The sequence below is a fragment of the Oncorhynchus mykiss genome, chromosome 1 (genome assembly GCF_013265735.2).
Source record: "Oncorhynchus mykiss isolate Arlee chromosome 1, USDA_OmykA_1.1, whole genome shotgun sequence".
Lineage (NCBI taxonomy): Eukaryota > Metazoa > Chordata > Actinopteri > Salmoniformes > Salmonidae > Oncorhynchus > Oncorhynchus mykiss.
The window spans coordinates 16,611,457-16,636,760 of NC_048565.1; the positions used below are offsets into that span (position 1 = coordinate 16,611,457).

At 42.1% G+C, this 25,304-nt stretch overlaps 1 long non-coding RNA gene across 1 annotated transcript; it reads left to right on the forward strand.

Annotated features, from left to right (window-relative positions):
* The first annotated feature begins 1,143 nt into the window (after window positions 1-1,143).
* Window positions 1,144-12,742, forward strand: LOC118941290. The gene is made up of 3 exons (XR_005037575.1): window positions 1,144-1,476; window positions 1,574-1,644; window positions 11,810-12,742. It is a non-coding gene; the product is annotated as an uncharacterized LOC118941290 (long non-coding RNA).
* Window positions 12,743-25,304: the final 12,562 nt, after the last annotated feature.

The window sequence follows — 25,304 nt, forward strand, 5'->3', positions numbered from 1 at the left end:
TAGGCCTGTATGACTTTCCTTCTTTGACATTCTGTTATGACTTCTACAGGTCTACATTTGGGAGAATCCCTGGGTGTATCACTGAAGAGCTTATCATTGAAACTGGGGGAGGATGCCATTCTGGACTGCCTTCTGTCCACTAACTGTAGGTTGGCCACTGTAAGCTGGTACAGGCAGAGTACAGGAGAGAGGATTGAGATAGTACTGAGCTACCCCCTGACCAACACCTCCCATCTGCTCTACGGTCAAGGCTTCCATCCCAACATGTTCACTGTCCAGACCAACGATAGCAGCCCATTTCACCAGCAGCAGTTAGTGATCCATGGATCTAAAGAGAATGACATGGCAGTTTATTACTGTGGACCTACAGAAGGACTTGAGAGAAACAACAACTGATTTGTAGAGATTAATGTAAGGTATACCATGTAATAACATTGTACTGTATCTACAGATGTAGGATCTTAATTTGATAACTCTTTTGTTGCTGAGTATTTTCCTGCACAGCAGGAAATGCAAACGTGTTGTTTATTCAATGTTGAAAAAGGCTTCTAAGGCTTGTAATTTCCACTTTAACATTTCTGACTGATTTGCCGTAAAAAAAGAATTGTCAACCCCTACTGAAAATATCCTTTAATTACAATCCACATAATAATTCATATTTCCAGTTGCTGCAGGATTATTTTCCTGTTGTAGCAAACTGGCTCAAATTAAAATTCTGCATCTGTATAAGGTTCTCTGTAATGGCCTTCCAAAGCAACTCCTAATAAACTCTCAGGTTGATGTTGTTGTTTTGTTATTGCCATGTTCTGAGAGTGAATATTTCTTGTGGGTTGACTAACAGTATGATGGCAAAGGGAGAAGTAAAGTTTGTGTAACCCGCTTGTGGTTCACAGACAATCCTCATTGTCAGAATCCCCCAAATACTCCAGAGTGGGCAGAACTGGAGAAGTCGTACATGAGTCTACATTTGTTTTAGACACAACCACTCGTGCCAGTTCTTCTTGTTTTTCTATACTCCTTCAAACTGAATAACTGATCTACTTGTTTTGAGCCTGCAATAGAGGGGCACAACACGTGGCTTGGGAAAAAAAACTCATGTTCCACCCAGATAGTTTTTCACAACATTTCCTCTTTGCACCGGTGTCCCGCCTCTAGACCAACTTAGTTGTGAGAAAGTCTGTATCTTTAGAGGAGGTAGCCATATGACTGTATCATTTATTGATATTCTCCTAATTAGTGATTAACTGACGGTTCTTAGCAGGATTGGGCTAAATGCTGAAATAAAAACCTGAGGTGAAGAACTATCTTTCCCTGCAGTAGAAGTCCATGTGAGAGGAGAGAGCTGTATGATACTAGAAGGACAAGACACCAATAAGGGGCTCACAGCAGGTGGGCTTTTCTCCTATCCAGAGCACCAACTGAAACAGACAGAATGAACAGAGCACGAGGACTGTGTTTCACTTTACTACTACTGGGGTAACTTTCAGCTCAACTTTCAATCCAGATTGCATTGCAGTCACTATGTGGACTTTTGCAGTGTTCTGGTGATAATTATGGTCATGTTTTTCCTTAGGTGTGTACATGGGAGCAAGTCTCCTCAAAGAGAAGTGGTATTCAGTAGAGGGATCCAACTCTTTGTTGAAGGTAGGCTAGAATTAAATCCCTTTTGCATTAATAAAATATAAATGTATAGGTGAATTGTTTTTGTACACATTCTCCCACAACGCAGACCACAATTGGGTCGTTCCACCAATTCGGAGCTTTTTGAGAAGTGTTCCAAAAAATGTTTGATTTCAAGTCATTTTAACGTTCTGTCATAAAGAGCCATTCAAATCAATTGTCACATGGTTTGCAAACAACAGGTGTAGACTAACAGGGAAATGCTTACTTATGGGTCCATGTCCAACAATGCAGAGTTAAAGCTAAGGTAAAACATGTAAAAATAATTGAAAAACCGACACAAGGAATAAATATACAGTGATTAACAAATAACAATGAGTAAAACATAACATGGCTAAATACAGGAAGTAGAAAATAATATGGCTATGTATAGGGAACAGAAAATAACATGGCTACATACAGGGAACAGAAAATAACATGGCTATTGACAGGGAGTAAAAAATAACATGGCTATATACAGGGAACAGAAAATAACATGGCTATATGCAGGGAACAGAAAATAACATGGCTATATACAGGGAACAGAAAATAACATGGCTATATGCAGGGAACAGAAAATAACATGGTTATCTATATACAGGGAGTAGAAAATAACATGGCTGTATACAGGAAGTAGAAAATAACATGGCTATATACAGGGAGTAGAAAATAACATGGCTGTATACAGGAAGTAGAAAATAACATGGCTATCTATATACAGGGAGTAGAAAATAACATGGCTATATACAGGGAGTAGAAAATAACATGGCTATATACAGGGAGTAGAAAATAACATGGCTATATACAGGGAGTAGAAAATAACATGGCTATATACAGGGAGTAGAAAATAACATGGCTATATACAGGGAGTAGAAAATAACATGGTTATTGATAGGGAGTAAAAAATAACATGGCTATTGATAGAGAGTAAAAAATAACATGGCTATTGATAGAGAGTAAAAAATAACATGGCTATTGATAGGGAGTAAAAAATAACATGGCTATATACAAGGAACAGAAAATAACATGGCTATTGATAGGGAGTAAAAAATAACATGGCTATACACAGGGAGTAGAAAATAACATGGCTGTATACAGGAAGTAGAAAATAACATGGCTATCTATATACAGGGAGTAGAAAATAACATGGCTGTACACAGGAAGTAGAAAATAACATGGCTATCTATATACAGGGAGTAGAAAATAACATGGCTGTATACAGGAAGTAGAAAATAACATGGCTATCTATATACAGGGAGTAGAAAATAACATGGCTGTATATATACAGGGAGTAGAAAATAACATGGCTATCTATGTACAGGGAGTAGAAAATAACATGGCTGTATACAGGGAGTAAAAAATACCATGGCTATCTATATACAGGGAGTAGAAAATACCATGGCTATCTATATACAGGGAGTAAAAAATAACATGGCTATCTATATACAGGGAGTAGAAAATAACATGGCTATCTATATACAGGGAGTAGAAAATAACATTGCTATTGATAGGGAGTACAAAAATAACATTGCTATATACAGGAAACAGAAAATAACATGGCTATATATATACAGGGAGTAGAAAATAACATGACTGTATACAGGAAGTAGAAAATAACATGGCTATCTATATACAGGGAGTAGAAAATAACATGGCTGTATACAGGAAGTAGAAAATAACATGGCTATCTATATACAGGGAGTAGAAAATAACATGGTTGTATACAGGAAGTAGAAAATAACATGGTTATCTATATACAGGGAGTTGAAAATAACATGGCTGTATACAGGAAGTAGAAAATAACATGGCTATCTATATACAGGGAGTAGAAAATACCATGGCTATATATATACAGGGAGTAAAAAATAACATGCCTATATACAGGGAGTAGAAAATACCATGGCAATCTATATACAAGGAGTAGAAAATAACATGGCTGTACACAGGGAGTGGAAAATAACATGGCTATCTATATACAGGGAGTAGAAAATAACATGGCTATCTATATACAGGGAGTAGAAAATAACATTGCTATTGATAGGGAGTAAAAAATAACATGGCTATATTCATGGAACAGAAAATAACATGGCTATATACAGGGAGTAGAAAATAACATGACTATCTATATACAGGGAGTAGAAAATAACATGGCTGTATACAGGAAGTAGAAAATAACATGGCTATCTATATACAGGGAGTAGAAAATAACATGGTTGTATACAGGAAGTAGAAAATAACATGGTTATCTATATACAGGGAGTAGAAAATAACATGGCTGTATACAGGAAGTAGAAAATAACATGGCTATCTATATACAGGGAGTAGAAAATAACATGGCTATGTATATACAGGGAGTAGAAAATAACATGGCTGTATACAGGAAGTAGAAAATAACATGGCTATCTATATACAGGGAGTAGAAAATAACATGGCTGTATACAGGAAGTAGAAAATAACATGGTTATCTATATACAGGGAGTAGAAAATAACATGGCTATGTATATACAGGGAGTAGAAAATAACATGGCTGTATACAGGAAGTAGAAAATAACATGGCTATCTATATACAGGGAGTAGAAAATAACATGGCTGTATACAGGAAGTAGAAAATAACATGGTTATCTATATACAGGGAGTAGAAAATAACATGAGATGTTTGATATGGGTCTGGAAGGAGAGTTTACAGTCTAACCAGACACCTAAGTATTTGTAGTTGTCCACGTATTCTAAGTCAGAGTTACAAGTTTTACTTGTATTTAAGAGCAATTGGAGGCCACGGAAGGAGAGTTGTATGGCATTGAAGCTTTCCTGGAGGGTTGTTAACCTGTCTAAGATATTGGTTCCCAATTGGGAATCAACCCTCCCACGTTCAGCTGAAACGGTGGCGCATGGAACGCAAAAATATTCTTAAAAATATTTAACCTCCACACATTAACAAGTCCAATAGCTCAAATGAAAGATAAACACCTTGTTCATCTAGCCAGCAAATCAGATTTCTAAAATGTTTTACGGCGAAAACATAGCACATATATATGTCAAACCACCACCAGACACAGCTCATTTGAATAGCCAAAACATGCAATCAACAAACGCAGGATAAAAAAATTAATCGTTCACTAACCTTTTGAAAATCTTCATCAGATGACAGTAGTAGGACATGTTACACAGTACATTTTTTTTTCAATAATATGCCATTTATATCCATAAATGTCCATTGACAGTGAGTTCACGTTCAGAAATTACTCAAAAATGTCCGCAGGAAATCTAGGTAGCGCGGCAAGATAACGTAAATAGACATCATAAACTTTGACTAAATATACATGTTCTACATATAGTTAGAAAGATACACTGCTTCTTTATGCAACCGCTTTGTTAGATTTATTTTTAACGTTACAGAAATCGCACACTATTCTATATGCTGAGACGGCGCTCAGATACAAGCTACATTTCTACGTAATGTTGGAGTCAACAGAAACACAGATTTCAGCATAAATATTCCCTTACCTTCGATGGTCTTCGTTCAGAATGTTCTGGAAGGCTTCATACTTACCCAATACATTGTTTGGTTTCAAGTCTTGCGTCTTTGTATTAGCTACTGCTAATAACATCAGCTGAAATGCACCCAAAACGTCCTCTGGTCCGGAAAAGTTGCGCATCAAAACTTCAAAATTACATATTATATGTCGACTAAACAGGTCAAATCAAGTGCAGAAGCAAGCTTTATGATGTTTTAGACACACAAAACAAACTTCAATTCAATCGGCCATCGTCTGCCCTTCTCTTGAGTGCTGGAACAAAGGAATGGCTGGGACCAATTCGCGCCACAACGCACAACCTATTTTCTCGTGGCACGCACTAATTTCACTCCCATAGGGTCAATTCTCGCGGAATTTGAACGATTCAAAGCTCTACTGAAAGAGGACATCTAGAGATAGAAAGTCTCCCCAGAATCATAACTGGTTGGGAAGGGTGGGGGCGATGACGTCAAAGTTGCTCCAACTTTCATGACCACAAAAACTAGTTTGGAAGAATGCCTGCCCTGTGAGTTCTGCTATACTTACAGACATAATTCCAATGGTTTTAGAAGCTTTAGAGTGTTTTCTATCCAATAATAATTATTAACACAGTGTCCAAAGAAGGGCCAGAAGTATACAGAATGGTGTCGTCTGCGTAGAGGTGGATCAGAGACTCACCAGCAGCAAAAGCGACCTCATTGATGTATACAGAGAAGAGAGTCGGTCCAAGAATTGAACCCTGTGGCACCCCCATAGAGACTGCCAGAGGTCCGGACAGCAGACCCTCCGATTTGACACACTGAACTCTATCAGAGAAGTAGTTGGTGAACCAGGCGAGGCAATCATTTGAGAAACCAAGGCTGTCGAGTCTGCCGATGAGGATGTGGTGATTGACAGAGTCGAAAGCCTTGGCCAGATCAATGAATACGGCTGCACAGTAATGTTTCTTATCGATGGCGGTTAAGATATCGTTTAGGACCTTGAGCGTGGCTGAGGTGCACCCATGACCAGCTCTGAAACCAGATTGCATAGCAGAGAAGGTATTGTCATGTATTGTCATGTTGTGTCTTGTTTCTGTCCTTTCCTTTCACCCTGTCTCCCTCTGCTGGTCGTACTAGGTTACCGTTTCTGTCCCTCTTTCCCCCAGCTGTTCCTTGTCTTCTCTGACTACCTCATTCACCCCTTTTCCCACCTGTTCCCTTTTTCCCTCTGATTAGGTCCCTATATCTCTCTCTGTTTCTGCTCCTGTCTTTGTCGGATTCTTGTTTGTGTGTCTCATGCCTGAACCAGACTATCATCGTGTTTGCTGCAACCTTGTCCTGTCCTGTCGGAATCTACCTGTCCATCTGAGCCCACGTGTGTTCATCATTAAAGAAACTCTGTTTGTTAATTCGCTTTTGGGTCCTCATTCACGCACCTGACAGGTATGGTGAGATTCGAAATGGTCGGTAATCTGTTTGTTGACTTGGCTTTCGAATACCTTAGAAAGGCATGGTAGGATAGATATAGGTCTGTAGCAGTTTGGGTCAAGAGTGTCCCCCCCTTTGAAGAGGGGGATGACCGCAGCTGCTTTCCAATCTTTGGGAATCTCAGACGACACGAAAGAGAGGTTGAACAGGCTAGTAATAGGGGTGGCAACAATTTCGGCAGATAATTTTAGAAAGAAAGGGTCCAGATTGTCTAGCCCGGCTGATGTGTAGGGGTCCAGATTTTGCAGCTCATTCAGAACATCAGCTGAACGGATTTGGGAGAAGGAGAAATGGGGAAGGCTTGGGCGAGTTGCTGTGGGGGGTGCAGTGCTGTTGACTGGGGTAGGAGTAGCCAGGTGGAAAGCATGGCCAGCCGCAGAAAAATGTTTATTGAAATTCTCAATTATGGTGGATTTATCAGTGGTGACAGTGTTTCCTATCTTCAGTGCAGTGGGCAGCTGGGAGGAGGTGTTCTTATTCTCCATGGACTTTACAGTGTCCCAGAACCTTTTTGAGTTAGTGTTGCAGGAAGCAAATTTCTGCTTGAAAAAGCTAGCCTTGGCTTTTCTAACTGCCTGTGTATAATGGTTTCTAGCTTCCCTGAACAGCTGCATATCACGGGGGCTGTTCGATGCTAATGCAGAACGCCATAGGATGTTTTTGTGTTGGTTAAGGGCAGTCAGGTCTGGGGAGAACCAAGGGCTATATCTGTTCCTGGTTCTAAATTTCTTGAATGGGACATGTTTATTTAAGATGGTTAGGAAGGCATTTAAAAAAAATATCCAGGCATCCTCTACTGACGGGATGAGACCAATATCCTTCCAGGATACCCCGGCCAGGTCGATTAGAAAGGCCTGCTTGCTGAAGTGTTTCAGGGAGCGTTTTACAGTGATGAGTGGAGGTCGTTTGACCGCTGACCCATTACGGATGCAGGCAATGAGGCAGTGATTGCTGAGATCTTGGTTGAAGACAGCAGAGGTGTATTTAGAGGGCAAGTTGGTTAGGATGATATATATGAGGGTGCCCGTGTTTATGGCTTTGGGGAGGTACCTGGTAGGTTCATTGATAATTTGTGTGAGATTGAGGGCATCAAGTTTAGATTGTAGGTTGGCTGGGTTGTTAAGCATGTTCCAGTTTAGGTCGCCTAGCAGCACGAGCTCTGAAGATAGATGGGGGGCAATCAGTTCACATATGGTGTCCAGAGCAAAGCTGGGGGCAGAGGGTGGTCTATAGCAGGCGGCAACGGTGAGAGACTTGTTTTTAGAGAGGTGGATTTTTAAAAGTAGAAGTTCAAATTGTTTTGGTACAGACCTGGATAGTAGGACAGAACTCTGCAGGCTATCTTTGCAGTAGATTGCAACACCGCCCACTTTGGCAGTTCTATCTTGTCTGAAAATGTTGTAGTTTGGAATTAAAATTTCAGAATTTTTGGTGGTCTTCCTAAGCCAGGATTCAGACAGCTAGAACATCCGGGTTGGCAGAGTGTGCTAAAGCAGTGAATAGAACAAACTTAGGGAGGAGGCTTCTAATGTTAACATGCATGAAACCAAGGCTATTACGGTTACAGAAGTCGTCAAAAGAGAGCGCCTGGGGAATAGGAGTGGAGCTAGGCACTGCAGGTCCTGGATTCACCTCTACATCGCCAGAGGAACAGAGGAGGAGTAGAATAAGGGTGCGGCTAAAAGCAATAAGAATTGGTCGTCTAGAACGTCTGGAACAGAGAGTAAAAGGAGGTTTCTGGGGGCGATAAAATAGCATCAAGGTATAATGTACAGACGGATAATGTATGTTAGGATGTGAATACAGTGGAGATAAACCTAGGTATTGAGTGATGAAGAGAGAGATATTGTCTCTGGAAACATCATTGAAACCAGGAGATGTAATTGCATGTGTGGGTGGTTATTTTCTACTTCCTGTATACAACCATGTTATTTTCTACTCCCTGTATATATATAGCCATGTTATTTTCTACTTCCTGTATACAGCCATGTTATTTTCTACTCCCTGTATATAGATAACATGGCTATCTATATACAGGGAGTAGAAAATAACATGGTTATCTATATACAGGGAGTAGAAAATAACATGGCTATCTATATACAGGGAGTAAAAAATAACATGGTTATCTATATACAGAGAACAGAAAATAACATGGCTATCTATATACAGGGAGTAGAAAATAACATGGCTATCTATATACAGGGAGTAAAAAATAACATGGCTATCTATATACAGGGAGTAGAAAATAGCATGGCTATCTATATACAGAGAACAGAAAATAACATGGCTATATACAGGGAACAGAAAATAACATGGCTATATACAGGGAACAGAAAATAACATGGCTATATACAGAGAACATAAAATAACATGGCTATATACAGGGAGTAGAAGATAACATGGCTGTATACAGGGAGTAGAAAATAACATGGCTATATATAGAGAGGTGAAAATGACATGGCTATATACAGGGAACAGAAAATAACATGGCTACATGCAGGGAGTAGAAAATAACATGGCTATATACAGGGAGTAGAAAATAACATGGCTATATATAGAGAGGTGAAAATGACATGGCTATCTATACAGGGAGTAGCAAATAACATGGCTACATGCAGGGAGTAGAAAATAACATGGCTATCTATACAGGGAGTAGAAAATAACATGGCTATCTATAGGAGTAGAAAATATAATGGCTATCTATATACAGGGAGTAGAAAATAGCATGGCTATTTACAGGAAGTAAAAAATAGCATGGCTATGTACAGGAAGTAGAAAATAACATGGCTATCAATACAGGGAGTATAAAATAACATGGTTACATACAGGGAGTAGAAAATAACATGGCTACATACAGGGAGTAGAAAATAACATGGCTATATACAGGGAGTAGAAAATAACATGGCTACATACAGGGAGTAGAAAATAACATGGTTATCTATATACAGGGAGTAGAAAATAACATGGCTACATACAGGGAGTAGAAAATAACATGGCTACATACAGGGAGTAGAAAAGAACATGGCTACATACAGGGAGTAGAAAATAACATGGTTACATACAGGGAGTAGAAAATAACATGGCTATATACAGGGAGTAGAAAATAACATGGCTACATACAGGGAGTAGAAAATAACATGGCTATATACAGGGAGTAGAAAATAACATGGCTATATACAGGGAGTACCAGTACGGAGTCGATGTGCAGGGGTACGAGGTAATTGAGGTAGCTATGTACTGTACATATAGGTAGAGGTAAAGTGACTAGGCAACAGCACTTGTTCATTTTCATAAATGACTATAGTAAGTGGCAATAAAACTCGACAGCTTGAAGTCCTAGACTCTGGACATGATTTACCTCTGGTTAGTTCAGTCATTCCTATGGGGGCAATTCATAGGGAAAGTGCCTACAAAAATACGCCATTACTTTTGCTTTCTATTAAGTGCCAAATAAAGTAACAGCATTAACTGTAACACGGTTGAGGATTTCATCTGAAATCAGCCATAAATCCCCTTGTGACAGGTGGGATTGAAAGCTTGTTGTGTGAAACAGGGAGTGGCATTTGCATGCAAGCTTTACCATCAAAAATGTTTTTGTTAAAAAATTTCTAGCCTGTCTGTCTATGGGTAACAGGGTTGATGTGTTATTCTCGACCCGCTCAGTCTTCCCCCACAACACCAGACAATTGCCAAAAAAGAGCAGAACCAGCTCAGCTGCTTTTACACTATGATTGTACAATTATATGTTCAATGTTTCTTGTGAAAAAGGAATAGTTAAAGGAATAGTTTCACCATATTAAAACAAAAGCTCAGTTCACGTAACAGGGATGACCTTAAAATGAGGGATGGATGTAAATGAATCATAACAATAAATAAATAATAATCTTCAGATATGGCTTTGTCAAAGCAATATAATAACTAGGAAACCTGGAGAATGATTGGGTGAAGTGGGTTAAAATATTCCAAGGTTACACAGGGTTGATGCTGAGTTTTGAAACTTTGGCAAATATTTATTCATATTGAAAATCCGATTTATTTACTTCATTTACTATCATTTTAAGGACAGATGTAGGAGAAGAGAAGCAAGAACAGGTAGGCAATATTTAATAAAAACACGGACATGAAACAGAACACAGACAGCGTCTGGACAGGGGAAACATAAACGACAATAATGCTGACACGGGGAACCAACTGAGGAACAGACAGATATAGAGGGGCAATCCACACATTTTAAGGAGTCCAGGTGAGTCCAATGAGCACTGATGCTGGTGACAGGTGTGCATAATGAAGGGAAGCCTGGCACCCTTGAGCACCAGAGAGGGGGAGAGGGAGCAGGTGTGACAGTACAGCGTGGAAGCCGACGGGCAGGGTGAGGCGTGAAAGCCTGACGAAACGGCTGAGGCGTGAAAGCCTAACGAAATGGCTGAGGCGTGAGAGCCCGACCAGCTAGCTGAGGCGTGGGAGCCCGACCAGCTAGCTGAGGCTTGGGAGCCCGACCAGCTAGCTGAGGCGTGGGAGCCTGACCAGCTCGCTGAGGCGTGGGAGCCCAACAAGCTAGCTGAGGCGTGGGAGCCCGACGAGCTAGCTGAGGCGTGGGAGGCCGACGAGCCGGTTGAGGCACCCCCGGATCCATCGGCGACGGCATATGGACCCAACGTTACCAACAAAAACAAAAAACATAGACTCCCTGAAGCTTCCAATAGTGGTGTCAGACACGGACAGCGTCTGGACACGGGAAAAGTAAACTACAATAATGCTGACAGGGGGAACACAACTTAGGAACAGACAGATATAGAGGGGCAATCAACAAAATGATGGAGTCCATGTGAGTCCAATGAGCGCTGATGCGTGTAATGATGGTGACAGGTGTGCATAATGAAGGGCAGCCTGGCGCCCTCGAGCGCCAGAGAGGGGGAGTGGGAGCGGGAGCAAGCATGATAATAATATAACAGGCTTTAAAATTCTATATTGGGGCACAATTTCTACTTAAAATATCAAAAGGACACAAAAGGCTCTCATTTCGTGGAACGACCCAATTGTCTGTATTCAATAACATTTATTCAAGATATACTGTAGTACAGAGTTCCAAATGTTTCTAAACATGTTTGGTTCCAACACCTTTCACCCCGAGAGCTTCATGCATGTTGATATTCTTTCTCTCCTCAGGTTTGAACCCTTCTAATCCCTCTGTAGTAATCCTCTCCTCATTTGGGCACAACCCTGGTGCTTCAGCTACACTGGTGTGTATACTCAGTGGTTTAAAAACACACCATTTGTTGGACATCATTTGGTGGATCAACAACACAGTGGTAACCCCTGAGAACAATGCCATTTGGAGTTCCAGGGGAAGTGATGGCACGTACACAACTACCGGACTGTGGACTATGTCTGGAAAGGACTGGAATCCCTATAGTAACTATGAGTGTGGAACCAGACATGAAGGAAAGCATTATAGAAATGGTACACAGCCCTCACTTTGCATGGATTTTACTTGATTACAAATATTTGTTAACCTATCAAAAATTATCCTTAGCATTTCATGTACAATCTTTACTATTATTAAAGTATTCATGATGTTTCTTGAGTATTTTATTGAAAGATCAGGTAGCCTAGTGGTTAGAGCTTTGGAATAGTAACTGAAAGGTTGCAAGTTCAAATCCCTGAGTTGACAAGGTACAAATCTGTTGTTCTTCCCCTTAAGAGACAGTTAACCCACTGTTCCTAGGCTGTCACTGAAAATAAGAATTTGTTCTTAACTGATTTGCCTAGTTAAAGAAAAAAATACAAATAAATAAATACAGATTATCATTCTAGTTGCCATTACCATATGTTGACACTAGATGGTGCTCACTGCCTGCAGTTGTAGTGTTTGTGTTGAGTGATGGTAAATTCATATGCATGGCATCTCTGTTTCACAAACTCACTGATTTCAACTGAGACAATGCTGCTCTTGTTCCTGGATGTATCTCTCAACAACAAGCTGTTATACAAATGGTCATATGCACAAAGCTGAATACTCTTTAGTTTATGTTCCAAACAACAATTGTGTTTCTGTCAGCCCTTTAAAAATATTTTTGCATAATTTATAAGTTCATAATATCATCAATAAAATATACAAATAATGAACTAATCTGCATTGCACTTTCACATACAAACTCACAACCACTTCTTTATTTTGTCCTGGTCATGCATGCGTATGCTTATGTTCTTGGGGCCACTGGTTGCTGTCTGATTCCTGTGAAGAATTAACCATAACAACCCAATTGCCATTATCAGCCAATGAAATTGCTTTTGGAGCTCAGCTAACTGCTTGCTGTGTGAGTCAATTCAGCAGATTTGGGACACTTGTTGAAGAAACCTTGGAGATATGAGGAATTTCTGAATGGGAGATGGGATGGGAAAACGTTTACGTTGTGAGTGTGTGTCTGTGAGCTGTTTCCAATTTGAAAGGCAACGTATTTTGTCAGTACACCCAGAAAAAAAGTTATATCTAGAACCTCGGGTTCTTCGGCTGTCCCCATAGGATAACCCTTTGAAGAACCCTTTTTGGTTCCAGGTAGAAGAACCCTTTTGGGTTCCATAAAGAACAATTTTTACAGAGGGTTCTACATGGAACCCAAAATGGTTCTACCTGGATCCAAAAAAGGTTAATCTATAGGGACAATGAAGAACCCTTTTGGAACCCTTTTTTCTAAGAGTGTATGTACCCCGTCTGATTCATCTCACTGCCAAGTGTAACCTGCTGTCTTCACAATAACTTGAACGTGACCACTGCTTGGGGTACTATCATGGAAAATGAACTCCATACTCACTGGGCACAGATGTCAACTCAACGTCTATTCCATGTTGGTTCAACCTTATTTAATTGAAATTACGTGGCGACAACATTAATGCAACCAGTGTGTGCCCAGTGGGTATCTGACTCCAAGTTAGTAAATTCTAATTGCAAATCTATGACACGCATTTCAAGATATAGCATGACGAGCATGGAGAGACAAGTCATTGAGTGATCGACAGTACCAGTCAAAAGTTTGGACACACCTACTCATTCAAGGGTTTTTCTTAATGTTTTACTAGTTTTTACCTTGTAGAATAATAGTAAAGACATCAAAACTATGAAATAACACATATGGAATCATCAACATTTATTTGAGATTCTTCAAAGTAGCCATCCTTTGCCTTGATGACAGCTTTGCACACTATTGACATTCTCTCAACCAGCTACACCTCGGCTGCTTTTCCAACAGTCTTGAAGGAGTTCCCACATATGTTGAGCACTTGTTGGCTGCTTTTCCTTCACTCTGCGGTCCAACTCATCCCAAATCATCTCAATTGGGTTGAGACCAGGTCCTCTAATGCAGCACTCCATCACTCTCATTTTTGGTCAAATAGCCCTTACACAGCCTGGAGGTGTGATGGCTCATTGTCCTGTTGAAAAACAAATCATAGTCCCACTAAGTGCAGACAAGATGGGATGACGTATCTTTGCAGAATGCTGTGGTAGCCATGCTGGTTAAGTGTGCCTTGAATTTTAAATAAATCACCAGCAAAGCCCCCCCACGCAATCACACCTCCTTCTCCATGCTTCACGGTGGGAACCACATATCAGAGATCATCTGTTCTTCCACTCTGCATCTCACATAAACACGGCGCTTGGAAACAAAAATCTCAAATTTGGACTCATCAGACCAAAGGAGAGATTTCCACCGGTCTAATGTCCATTGCTCGTGTTTCTTGGCCCAAGCAAGTCTCTTCTTCTTATTGGTGTCCTGTAGTAGTGGTTTCTTAGCAGCAATTCGACCATGAAGGCCTGATTCACTCAGTCTCCTCTGAACATTTGATGTTGAGATGTGTCTGTTACTTGAACTCTGTGAAGCATTTATTTGGGCTGCAATTTCTGAGGCTTGTAACTCTAATTAATTTGTCTTCTGCAGAAGAGCTATCTCTGGGTCTTCCTTTCCTGTGGCGTTCCTCATGAGAGACAGTTTCATCATAGCGCTTGATGGTTTTTGTGACTGCAATTGAAGAAACTTTAAAAGTTCTTGGCATTTTCCGGATTCACTGTCCTTTGTGTCTTAAAGTAGTGATGGACTGTCATTTCTCTTTGTGTATTTGATCTGTTACGGCCATAATATGGACTTGGTATTTTACCAAATAGGGTTTTCTTCTGTATAAAACCCCTACCTTCTCACAACACTACTGATTGACTCAAACGCATTAAGGAGGATGTTACGCGGAGTGGAACAGGGGAACCCAAGAGCAGACTCAGACGAGGAAACTGGGATGAAGTAAACAAGGTATTAATTGAAACACAGGGGGAAGATGGAGTGCAGGCCAGGGCAAGCTTGGGTGGACTGCAGGAAACCAGGTGCGGAGGCTGAGGCTGGAGCGAGAGGGGTTGGGGCATCCGCCCACACAATCACACACAGAGAGAGAGAGGGAGAGGGAGAGAGTACTGGGGGAGTGGCGTCAGGTCAAGGAGACACAGGATGAGCAGTAGAGGGCGTGACAGGAGTAGATGTAACAAAGGAAAGAAATTCCACTATTTAACTTTTAACAAGGCACACTTGTTAATTGAAATGCATTCCAGGTGACTAACTCATGAAGCTGGTTGAGAGAATGCCAAGAGTATGCAAAGCTGCTGTCAAGGCAAAGGGTGGCTACTTTGAAGAATCTCAAATATAACATATATTTTGATTTGTTTAACAGTAATAGTAAAAATAAAATAAAAAACTAGAATGAGTAGGTGTATCTAATCTTTTGAATGGTACTGTACTTGTGAAACATGTTGTTACCCCCATGGACTGATCTCAGATTTGTATTTTACCTCCTAATGGTCATGGTAAGGATACAGTGGGGTAATTTGATCCTAGATCTGCACATGGGGCCAACCTGCATCTCTATAAGGACACCAGCGAATAAACAGTGTGTGCCACTGCATTTGGGCTGTTCTATGGAAGAGGTCAGGAAGCTCACCCATTCATTTTGGTTTCTCTGACTAAGCAGGAAGTACCTTTGTGCTCAGCCCTCACTGATTGGCTGTGGTGATGAGAGACATGTACTGCATTACTATTGGAGTTGTAGATAGAGAGGGGGGGGGGATAGGGGGAGGGATGGAGGAAGGGAACAGAGAGCTATGCCGACTATTTATCCATGTGACATTGCAGTCTTTCACAATTGCCTCCTCACCGTACTCACACACACACATACACGCTCAGCAGTCACACACACAAATACACACACACACAGGCTCTCTCCCTATCCCAAGACTTGCCAGCCCTATTGGAGGCAATGGTATTTTCACTACGGATGGAGTGGGTTGGCCAGTGGCCTCGTTAACCTGAAGTGCTGAGAGGATGGAAACCAGGAGATGATCTGGATGAAGCCGGCTGCTGGTGGTTGCTTGGGGAGAAAATAGAAACAAAGGCCTCATTAAAGGATTTCAAATGTTAAAGAATTAGTTGGGTGGTGGTTTGACTACTGTAGATGTTTGTTGTCAGCTGTGACATTAATGTCCTGAAATTTCAAGCAAAACTTTGAGAGGATGAATATGCTTTTTCTGATGAAAGTTCCAGACAAAGTACAGTAGTTAAATAGCCCCTAAACCCCGAGCAACCTTACAACCCCCACTGACGATAGGGACATATTCCCTTTCATAGCTTTAGATTATACGGTACAAACTCAGTCGTGTGTACATGAATAATGAGTAGAATGAATGAGTAGTGAGACATGCTCAGGGGTGGGTTCTTAGTCCCCTCCTGTACTCCCTATTCACCCACGACTGGATGGCCACGCACGACTCCAATACCATCACCACCGGAGGGTAAAGTCTTGGACCAAAAGGCTCCTGAACAGCTTCTACCCCTAAGCCCTTACACTGCTGAACAGTTAATAAAATGGGTACCTGACTATTTATATTGACCCCGTTCTTTTGCACTGATTCTCTTGCATTGGCTTTATGCACACTCACCGGATACTACTCAAACATACTACACTGACACTCCAACACACACACACACACACACACACACACACACACACACACACTCCATATGCTCACACACATAAAACCCACACTTATATGCATATTGATGCCACACACTCACACAGACACACTTTCACACTATTTCACACTCTTCACATACACCGATGCTACTCTGTTTATTGTCTATCCTGATTTGCCTAGTCACTTTTACCCCTTCCTACATGTGCATATTACCTCAATTACCTCAATTGCCTCGTACCCCTACACATTGACTCGGTACGGGTACTTATTGTATATAGCCTCGTTGTTGTTATTTAATTGTGTTACTATTTCCTTTTTTTGTGCAAATTTTTCATACTTTTTTAACTCTGCAATGTTGGGAAAAGGCTCACAAGAAAGCATTTTACGGTAAAGTCTACACCTGTTGTATTTGGCACATGTGACAAATACATTTGATTTGATTTGCTGCAACTAAACATGTCAATATGTGACTGCTGACACTGGTTATTATCAGTACCCCTCAATAACAACAGTTGTCTGACGCAACTGGCCTGGCTGCCTGCAGGTCTGCTCTACCGGTTGGGCCCTTAGTGTTCGACAGCTGAACCCTGTCTGTCTGAAGCTGCAGACATGTTGTTCAGCTGCAGAAATAGTCCTACCAGATAAGAGGAATGTAGTAAACAGATACCAGTCATGTTTTAATCCTTAAAGTCTGTATAATTGGAATGAGTTTGCACTACAAAGTCTGTCAGCAAAGGAGAGAGGGGAGATGTTAGTTAGGACTATATAAACCCCATTTTGAAGCCAGTTTATGCTTCTTGGCCTCAATTCAGTGAATCACACTTTTGTTTTTTGGGACCAATTTTTCTTTTTCTTTTGACCCTTTAGGAGGTTAGAAGCTGACAATTGTCCAGTCTGTTCAATCTCCCCCAACTCCACACTCCCCACTCCCCATCTCCACCACCCAACCCCAAGTATTTTTACAGCAGACAAGCAGGAAAGGGATTCTTTGTACAAAAACATGCAATAAATACATTTTCCATGCAAAACGGAGGAACTTGGCTGAATTGTGTAACATTGTGTAACCCAGCTGAGGCCACTTCACTGGCAATGGTCCCTCTAGTCTAAACTGCCGCGCAGAAGAACTATCACGCCACGCAGAGAGGCGTGATTAAACTTCACTGAGTTCACCCAATTTAATTTGCACTATATAGATCACTGTTTTTTCTGTGATCGAATCAACATTATGTCAGCCCCTTTTCAATGCTAAAAACCAAAACAAATCTATATTTGCAAGATTTAGTCTATGATTTTGTTGTTGGGAGAGCCAGAGCGCAGCAGAGTATAATTATATTGGCGGGGGTAGCCCATGAGCGGTCTTTCAGTCACCTGCGAGCGAATGCGCTTTTCAGATCAGTTCATATCAGAGTGCCGCGCGTGTGCACATTGGTTGATATTCTTTGCTCGTTAGCGAGCTATTAGCCCAGTTATAGCTAAATATAGGTCGGCAATGGGGAGTTTCTGATTCCTACAAGAGTACAAAACATGTATTCAGGTAAAAAGCTTATGTCTTAATTAAAATCAAATGTTATTTTACACATGTGCCGAATACAACCTTACAGTGAAATGCTTACTTACAAGCCCTTAACCAACAATGCAGTTTCAAGAAAAATACAAAAAAAAAAAAGAAATATTAGTAACAAATTATTAAAGAGCAGCAGTAAAATGACAATAATATACATGGGTTACTGGTATAGAGTCAATGTGCAGCACCGGTTAGTCAAGGTAGTTGAGGTAATATGTACATGTAGGTAGAGTTATTATAGTGACTATGCATAGATAATAAACAGAGAGTAGCAGCAGCGTAAAAGAGTTTGGGTAGCCATTTGATTAGATGTACAGGAATCTTGTGATTTGGGGGTAGAAGCTGTTTAGAAGCTTCTTGGACCTAGACTTGGCGCTCCGGTACCACTTGCCAAGCAGTAACAGGGAGAACAGTCTATGACTAGGGTGGCTGGAGTCTTTGACAATTTTTAGGGCCTTCCTCTGACACCGCCTGGTATAGAGGTCATGGATGGCAGGAAGCTTGGCCCCAGTGATGTACTGGGCTGTACGCATTACACTTTGTAGTGCCTTGCGGTCCGAGGCCGAGCAGTTGCCATACCAGGCAGTGATGCAAACAGTCAGGATGCTCTCGATGGTGCAGCTGTAGAATATTTTGAGGATTTGAGGACCCATGCCAAATATTTTCAGTCTCTTGAGGGGGAATAGGTTTTGTCGTGCCCTCTTCACGACTGTCTTGGTGTGTTTGGACCATGTTAGTTTGTTGGTGATGTGGACAACAAGGAACTTGAAACTTTCAACCTGTTCCACTACAGCCCTGTTGATGAGAATGCGGGTGTGCTCGATCCTCCTTTTCCTGTAGTTCACAATCATCTCCTTTGTCTTGATCGCATTGAGGGAGAAGTTGTTGTTGTTGTTGTCCTGGCACCACAGGTCTCTGTGGACCTCCTCCATATAGGCTGCCTTGTGGTTGTCGGGGACCAGGCTTACCACTGTTGTGTCATTGGCAAACTAAATGGGTAGTGTTGTATTTTGAGACAGGCTTGAATATGCAAATAAGCTAATGGGCAGAGGGGTAGCCTACATTGTCTAATTCTCTTTAAGGTAATAATAGTAGATTTTATTTTGTAAAGTGGTTTCTTGCATCGGAATTTAAAACAAAAATCCAGAAAATCACAGAGTATGATTTTTAAGTAATTCATTTGCTTTTTATTGCATGACATAAGTATTTGATACATCAGAAAAGTATAACTTAATATTTGGTAGAGAATCCTTTGTTTGCAATTACAGAGATCATACGCATCCTGTTGTTCCTGACCAGGTTTGCAAACGCTGCAGCAGGGATTTTGGCCCACTCCTCCATACAGACCTTCTCCAGATCCTTCAGGTTTCGGGGCTGTCGCTGGGCAATATGGACTTTCAGCTCCCTCCAAAGATGTTCTATTGGGTTCAGGTCTGGAGACTGGCTAGGCCACTCCAGGACCTTGAGATGCTTCTTACGGAGCCACTCCTTAGTTGCCCTGGCTGTGTGTTTCGTGTCGTTGTCATGCTAGAAGATCCAGCCACGACCCCTCTTCAATGCTCTTACTGAGGGAAGGAGGTAGTTGGCCAAGATCTCGCGATACATGGCCCCATCCATTCTCCCCGCAATACGGTGCAGTCGTCCTGTCCCCTTTGCAGAAAAGCATCCCCAAAGAATGATGTTTCCACCTCCATGCTTCACGGTTAGGATTGTGTTCTTGGGGTTGTACTCATCCTTCTTCTTCCTCCAAACACGGCGAGTGGAGTTTAGACCAAAAAGCTCTATTTTTGTCTCATCAGACCACATGACCTTCTCCCATTCCTCCTCTGGATCACCCAGATGGTCATTGGCAAACTTCAGACGGGCCTAGACATGCGCTGGCTTGAACAGGGGGACCTTGCGTTTGCTGCAGGATTTTAATCCATGACGGCGTAGTGTGTTACTAATGGTTTTCTTTGAGACTGTGGTCCTAGCTCTCTTCAGGTCATTGACCAGGTCCTGCCATGTAGTTATGGGCTGATCCCTCACCTTCCTCAAGATCATTGATGCCCAACGAGGTGAGATCTTGCATGGAGCCCCAGACCGAGGGTGATTGACCATCATCTTGAACTTCTTCCATTTTCTAATAATTGCGCCAACAGTTGTTGCCTTCTCACCAAGCTGCTTGCCTATTGTCCAGTAGCCCATCCCAGCCTTGTGCAGGTCTACAATTTTATCCCTGATGTCCTTACACAGCTCTCTGGTCTTGGCCATTGTGGAGAGGTTTTGGTCTGTTTGATTGAGTGTGTGGACAGGTGTCTTTTATACAGGTAACGAGTTCAGACAGGTGCAGTTAATACAGGTAATGAGTGGAGAACAGGAGGGCTTCTTAAAGAAAATCTAACAGGTCTGTGAGAGCCGGAATTCTTACTGGTTGGTAGGTGATCAAATACTTATGACATGCAATAAAATGCTAATTAATTACTTAAAAATCATACACTGTGATTTTCTGGATTTTTTAAATTCCGTCTCTCACAGTTGGAGTGTACCTATGATAAAAATGACAGACCTCTACATGCTTTGTAAGTAGGAAAACCTGCAAAATCGGTAGTGTATCAAATACTTGTTCTCCCCACTGTATGTGCATCACACAGGTCATTGAAGCTACTTTGGATTTTTGTTGTTGTTGTTGTTGTTGTTGTTGTTGTTGTTGTTGTTGTTGCTCAAGACATGTATAATCACCACGAGACCCTATCTATAAGACCCCAAATGCCGCATGAAACATGAAGAGGGGGCGATATCAATATTTACATTCTAGGAGAGTTCTACTCCTCCTTTTTTTCACATTCCTTTTATTGGTCATGTCACGTTAATTTCACAACAGTGCAAAGTCCTTTATTTGTTTCGGACAATAAGGGATACTAATCAAACTGGCTATAATTGCTCTAAAGTAATAGTTTTTCCGAGGCGTCGGTCTGAAAAGCCCTCAATCCCTCCCAGACTAGGGAGGATGTGCAGCTTCAGGGTTTTCATATAGAACTCCTGTCCTCTCTGCAAACAACCCCAGAAGCCCTGTGTGTGTGAAGCCTTATCGCTGCTTTCGGTGTCCAACCACCGACAAGAGAGTAGTCTAGAGAGCTGTGAGCCAGAGTGGGTGTTGGCTTGCTCTCTCTCTCTTTCGCTCTCTTTCTCTATCCCTCTCTGTCTCCCTCTCTCTTCATGTGAGCCTCTCTTCACTTAATTTGCGTCTCTCTACTTCTCTCTCTCTCTCTCTCTCTCTCTCTCTCTCTCTCTCTCTCTCTCTCTCTCTCTCTCTCACTCTCTCTCTCTCTCTCACAAGACAGAATGGTGACTAATGCTGGCGGCAAGCCAGGCCGGTATTTACATGTCAGTGAAGGGAAAGGGGAAAACAGGAACCGGTCTGAACCAGCGCGCGCCGACTCTCAGGGGAAGTCCAACCCACTCCCTCCTTTCTCTCGCTCTCTCTCTCTCTCTCTCTCTCTCTCTCTCTCGCTCTCTCTCTCCCTATCTCTCTTTCTGACTCAGACGAGGACTGGCTGAACTTTTCCTCAAGCACCCCGTTACATTCTGTCTCCTGTAAAAGGACCCGGGTATACATTCCTGAGAAGTGGAAGAGGACCCATCCTCCATCTTCTCCCAAGGCAGTTCAATGATGATGAAAATGCATGCATGGGGATCGGAGCACCACAGGGCGTCCATGACAGGTGTTTTCACCACAGTTACATAAGGCGGTCAGGAGGTGTCATGGGCATGTCATATGTATTGATTATCATAAGGCATGCATACTTGACATGAGTACATATCTACACATACCTACGCTGAGAAGAACCATATGTACTGGATGGGGTGTAGTGGATACACCTCATATGGGTCAGGGCACTGGCGTATCCGCCCTCCCCCTCCCTGCAGCCGCAAGATGGGGCCCACAGTCTCTGGGGGGGAATGTGTAGAATAGCAGAAAATTAGCTTTAACATGCTAAATTCTCTTAGCCTCATTGGAAAATGTGTAGAATAGCATGATATTAGTTATAAAACTGCACATTTTTCTCTGCCCAATGGCAATATGTGTAGAATTGCAGGATATTAGCAACATTTTCTCAGCCTCATTTCAAAATGTGTAGACAAGCAGGACGTTAGCTATGAAACTGCAAATGTTTCTCTTTGTCCCTTGGCAATATCAGTAGAATTGTAGGTAATTCGCTTTAAAACAGCAACATTTCTCTCAGCCTCATGGCAAAAGGTGTAGGCAAGCATGAGATTAGCTATAAAACTGCACATTTTTCTCTTTGTCCATGGCAAAATGTGTAGAATTGTTTCCCCATAGAAAAAATAAAAAAATAAAACCAATATATATATATATATATATATATAAACTCAGCAAACTAAGAAATGTCCTCTCACTGTCAACTGTGTTTATTTTCAGCAAACTTAACATGTGTAAATATTTGTATGAACATGACAAGATTCAACAAATGAGACATAAACTGAACAGGTTCCACAGACATGTGACTAAAATAAACAGAATAATGTGTCCCTGAACAAAGGGGGGGTCAAAATCAAAAGTAACAATCAGTATCTGGTGTGGCCACCAGCTGCATTACATACAGCAGTGCATCTCGTCCTTATGGACTGCACCAGATTTGCCAGTTCTTGCTGTGAGATGTTACCCCACTCTTCCACCAAGGCACCTGCAAGTTCCCAGACATTTCTGGGGGGAATGGCCCCAGCCCTCACCCTCCAATCCAACAGGTCCCAGACGTGTTCAATGGGAATGAGTTCCGGGCTCTTCGCTGGCTATGACAGAACACTGACATTCCTGTCTTGCAGGAAATCACGCACAGAATGAGCAGTATGGCTGGTGGCATTGTCATGCTGGAGGGTCATGTCAGGATGAGCCTGCAGGAAGGGTACCACATGAGGGAGGAGAATGTCTTCCCTGTAACGCACAGCATTGAGATTGCCTGCAATGAGAACAAGCTCAGTCCGATGATGCTGTGACACACCGCCCCAGACCATGACGGACCCTCCACTTCCAAATCGATCCCACTCCAGAGTACAGGCCTCGGTGTAACACTCATTCCTTCGACGATAAACGCGGACCATCACCTCTGGTGAGACAAAACCGTGACTCGTCAGTGAAGAGCTCTTTTTGCAAGTTCTGTCTTGTCCAGCGACGGTGGGTTTGTACCCATAGGCGACTTTGTTGCCGGTGATGTCTGGTGAGGACCTGCCTTACAAGAGGCCTACAAGCCCTCAGTCCAGCCTTTCTCAGCCTATTGGGGACAGTCTGAGCACTGATGGAGGGATTGTGCGTTCCTGGTGTAACTTGGGCAGCTTGTTGTTGTCATCCTGTACCTGTCCGGCAGGTGTGATGTTACACGTGGTCTGCCAATGCGAGGACGATCAGCTGTCCATCTTGTCTCCCTGTAGCACTGTCTTAGGCGTCTCACAGTACGGACATTGCAATTTATTGCCCTGGCCACATCTGTAGCCCTCATGCCTCTCTGCAGCATGCCTAAGGCACGTTCACACAGATGAGCAGGGACCCTGGGCATCTTTCTTTTGGTGTTTTTCAGAGTCAGCAGAAAGGCCTCTTTAGTGTCCTAAGTTTTCATAACTGTGGCCTTAATTGCCTACCGTCTGTAAGCTGTTAGCGTCTTAACGACCTTTCCACAGGTGTTCATTAATTGTTTATGGTTCATTGAACAAGCATGGGAAACAGTGTTTAAACCCTTTACAATGAAGATCTGTGAAGTTATTTGGATTTTTATGAATTATCTTTGAAAGACAGGTTCCTGAAAAAGGGACATTTATTTTTTTGCTGAGTTTATGTACTGAACAAAAATATAAATGTAGGGCCTCCTGGGTGGCGCAGTGGTTACGGGCTGTGCCACCAGAGACTCTGGGTTCGCGCCCAGGCTCTGTCGCAACCGGCCGTGACCGGGAGGTCCGTGGGGCAATGCACAATTGGCCTAGCGTCGTCCGGGTTAGGGTGGGTTTGGCAGGTAGGGATATCCTTGTCTCATCGCGCACCAGCGACTCCTGTGGCGGGCCGGGCGCAGTGCACGCTAACCAAGGTTGCCAGGTGCACGGTGTTTCCTCCGACATATTGGTGCGGCTGGCTTCCGGGTTGGATGCGCACTGTGTTAAAAAGCAGTGCAGCTTGGTTGGGTTGTGTATCGGAGGACGCATGACTTTCTACCTTCGTCTCTCCCGAGCCCGTACGGGAGTTGGAGCGATGAGACAAGATAGTAGCTACTAACAATTGGATACCACAAAATTGGGGAGAAAAAGGGGTAAAATTGCAAACAAAAAAACACAATATATATATATATATATATATATATATATATATATATATATATATATATATATATATACAAATGTAACATGTAACAATTTCAAAGATTTTACTGTTACAGTTCATAGAAGGAAATCAGTCAATTGAATTAAATTCATTAGGCCCTAATCTATGGATTTCACATGAATGGGAAGGGGCGCAGCCATCCACTGGGGAGCCAGGCCCAGCCAATTGGAATGAGTTTTTCACCACAAAAGGACTTTATTACAGACAGAAATATTCCTCAGCACTTTATGTGTTCAGTGTATAAATATATATACAGTATATACAATTTGGAGAGGAGGGGTTTGCTCAGACCTTGCGGGGGGGGGGGGGGGGGGGGGGGGGGGGGCAGTGAAACTGCGGAACACGACTGGGGTGAGGGGGTGTCATGGCTCTCGTCGTAATGAGGATCAGACCAAAGCGCAGCGTGGTAAGTGTTCATGATTTTATTTGATCACAAAACACTCTAACAAAATAAACAAGAGGGAAAACCAAAACAGTTCTGTACGGTGCATAAACTATACGGAAAACAACTACCCACAAAATACAGGTGTGGAAAAGGCTGCCTAAGTATGATTCCCAATCAGAGACAACGATAGACAGCTGTCCCTGATTGAGAACCATACCCGGCCAAAACATAGAAATAAAGAAACTAGAATGCCCACCCTTGTCACACCCTGGCCTAACCAAAATAGAGAATAAAAGCCTCTCTATGGCCAGGGCGTGACAGGGGGTTTAAACATCCGCC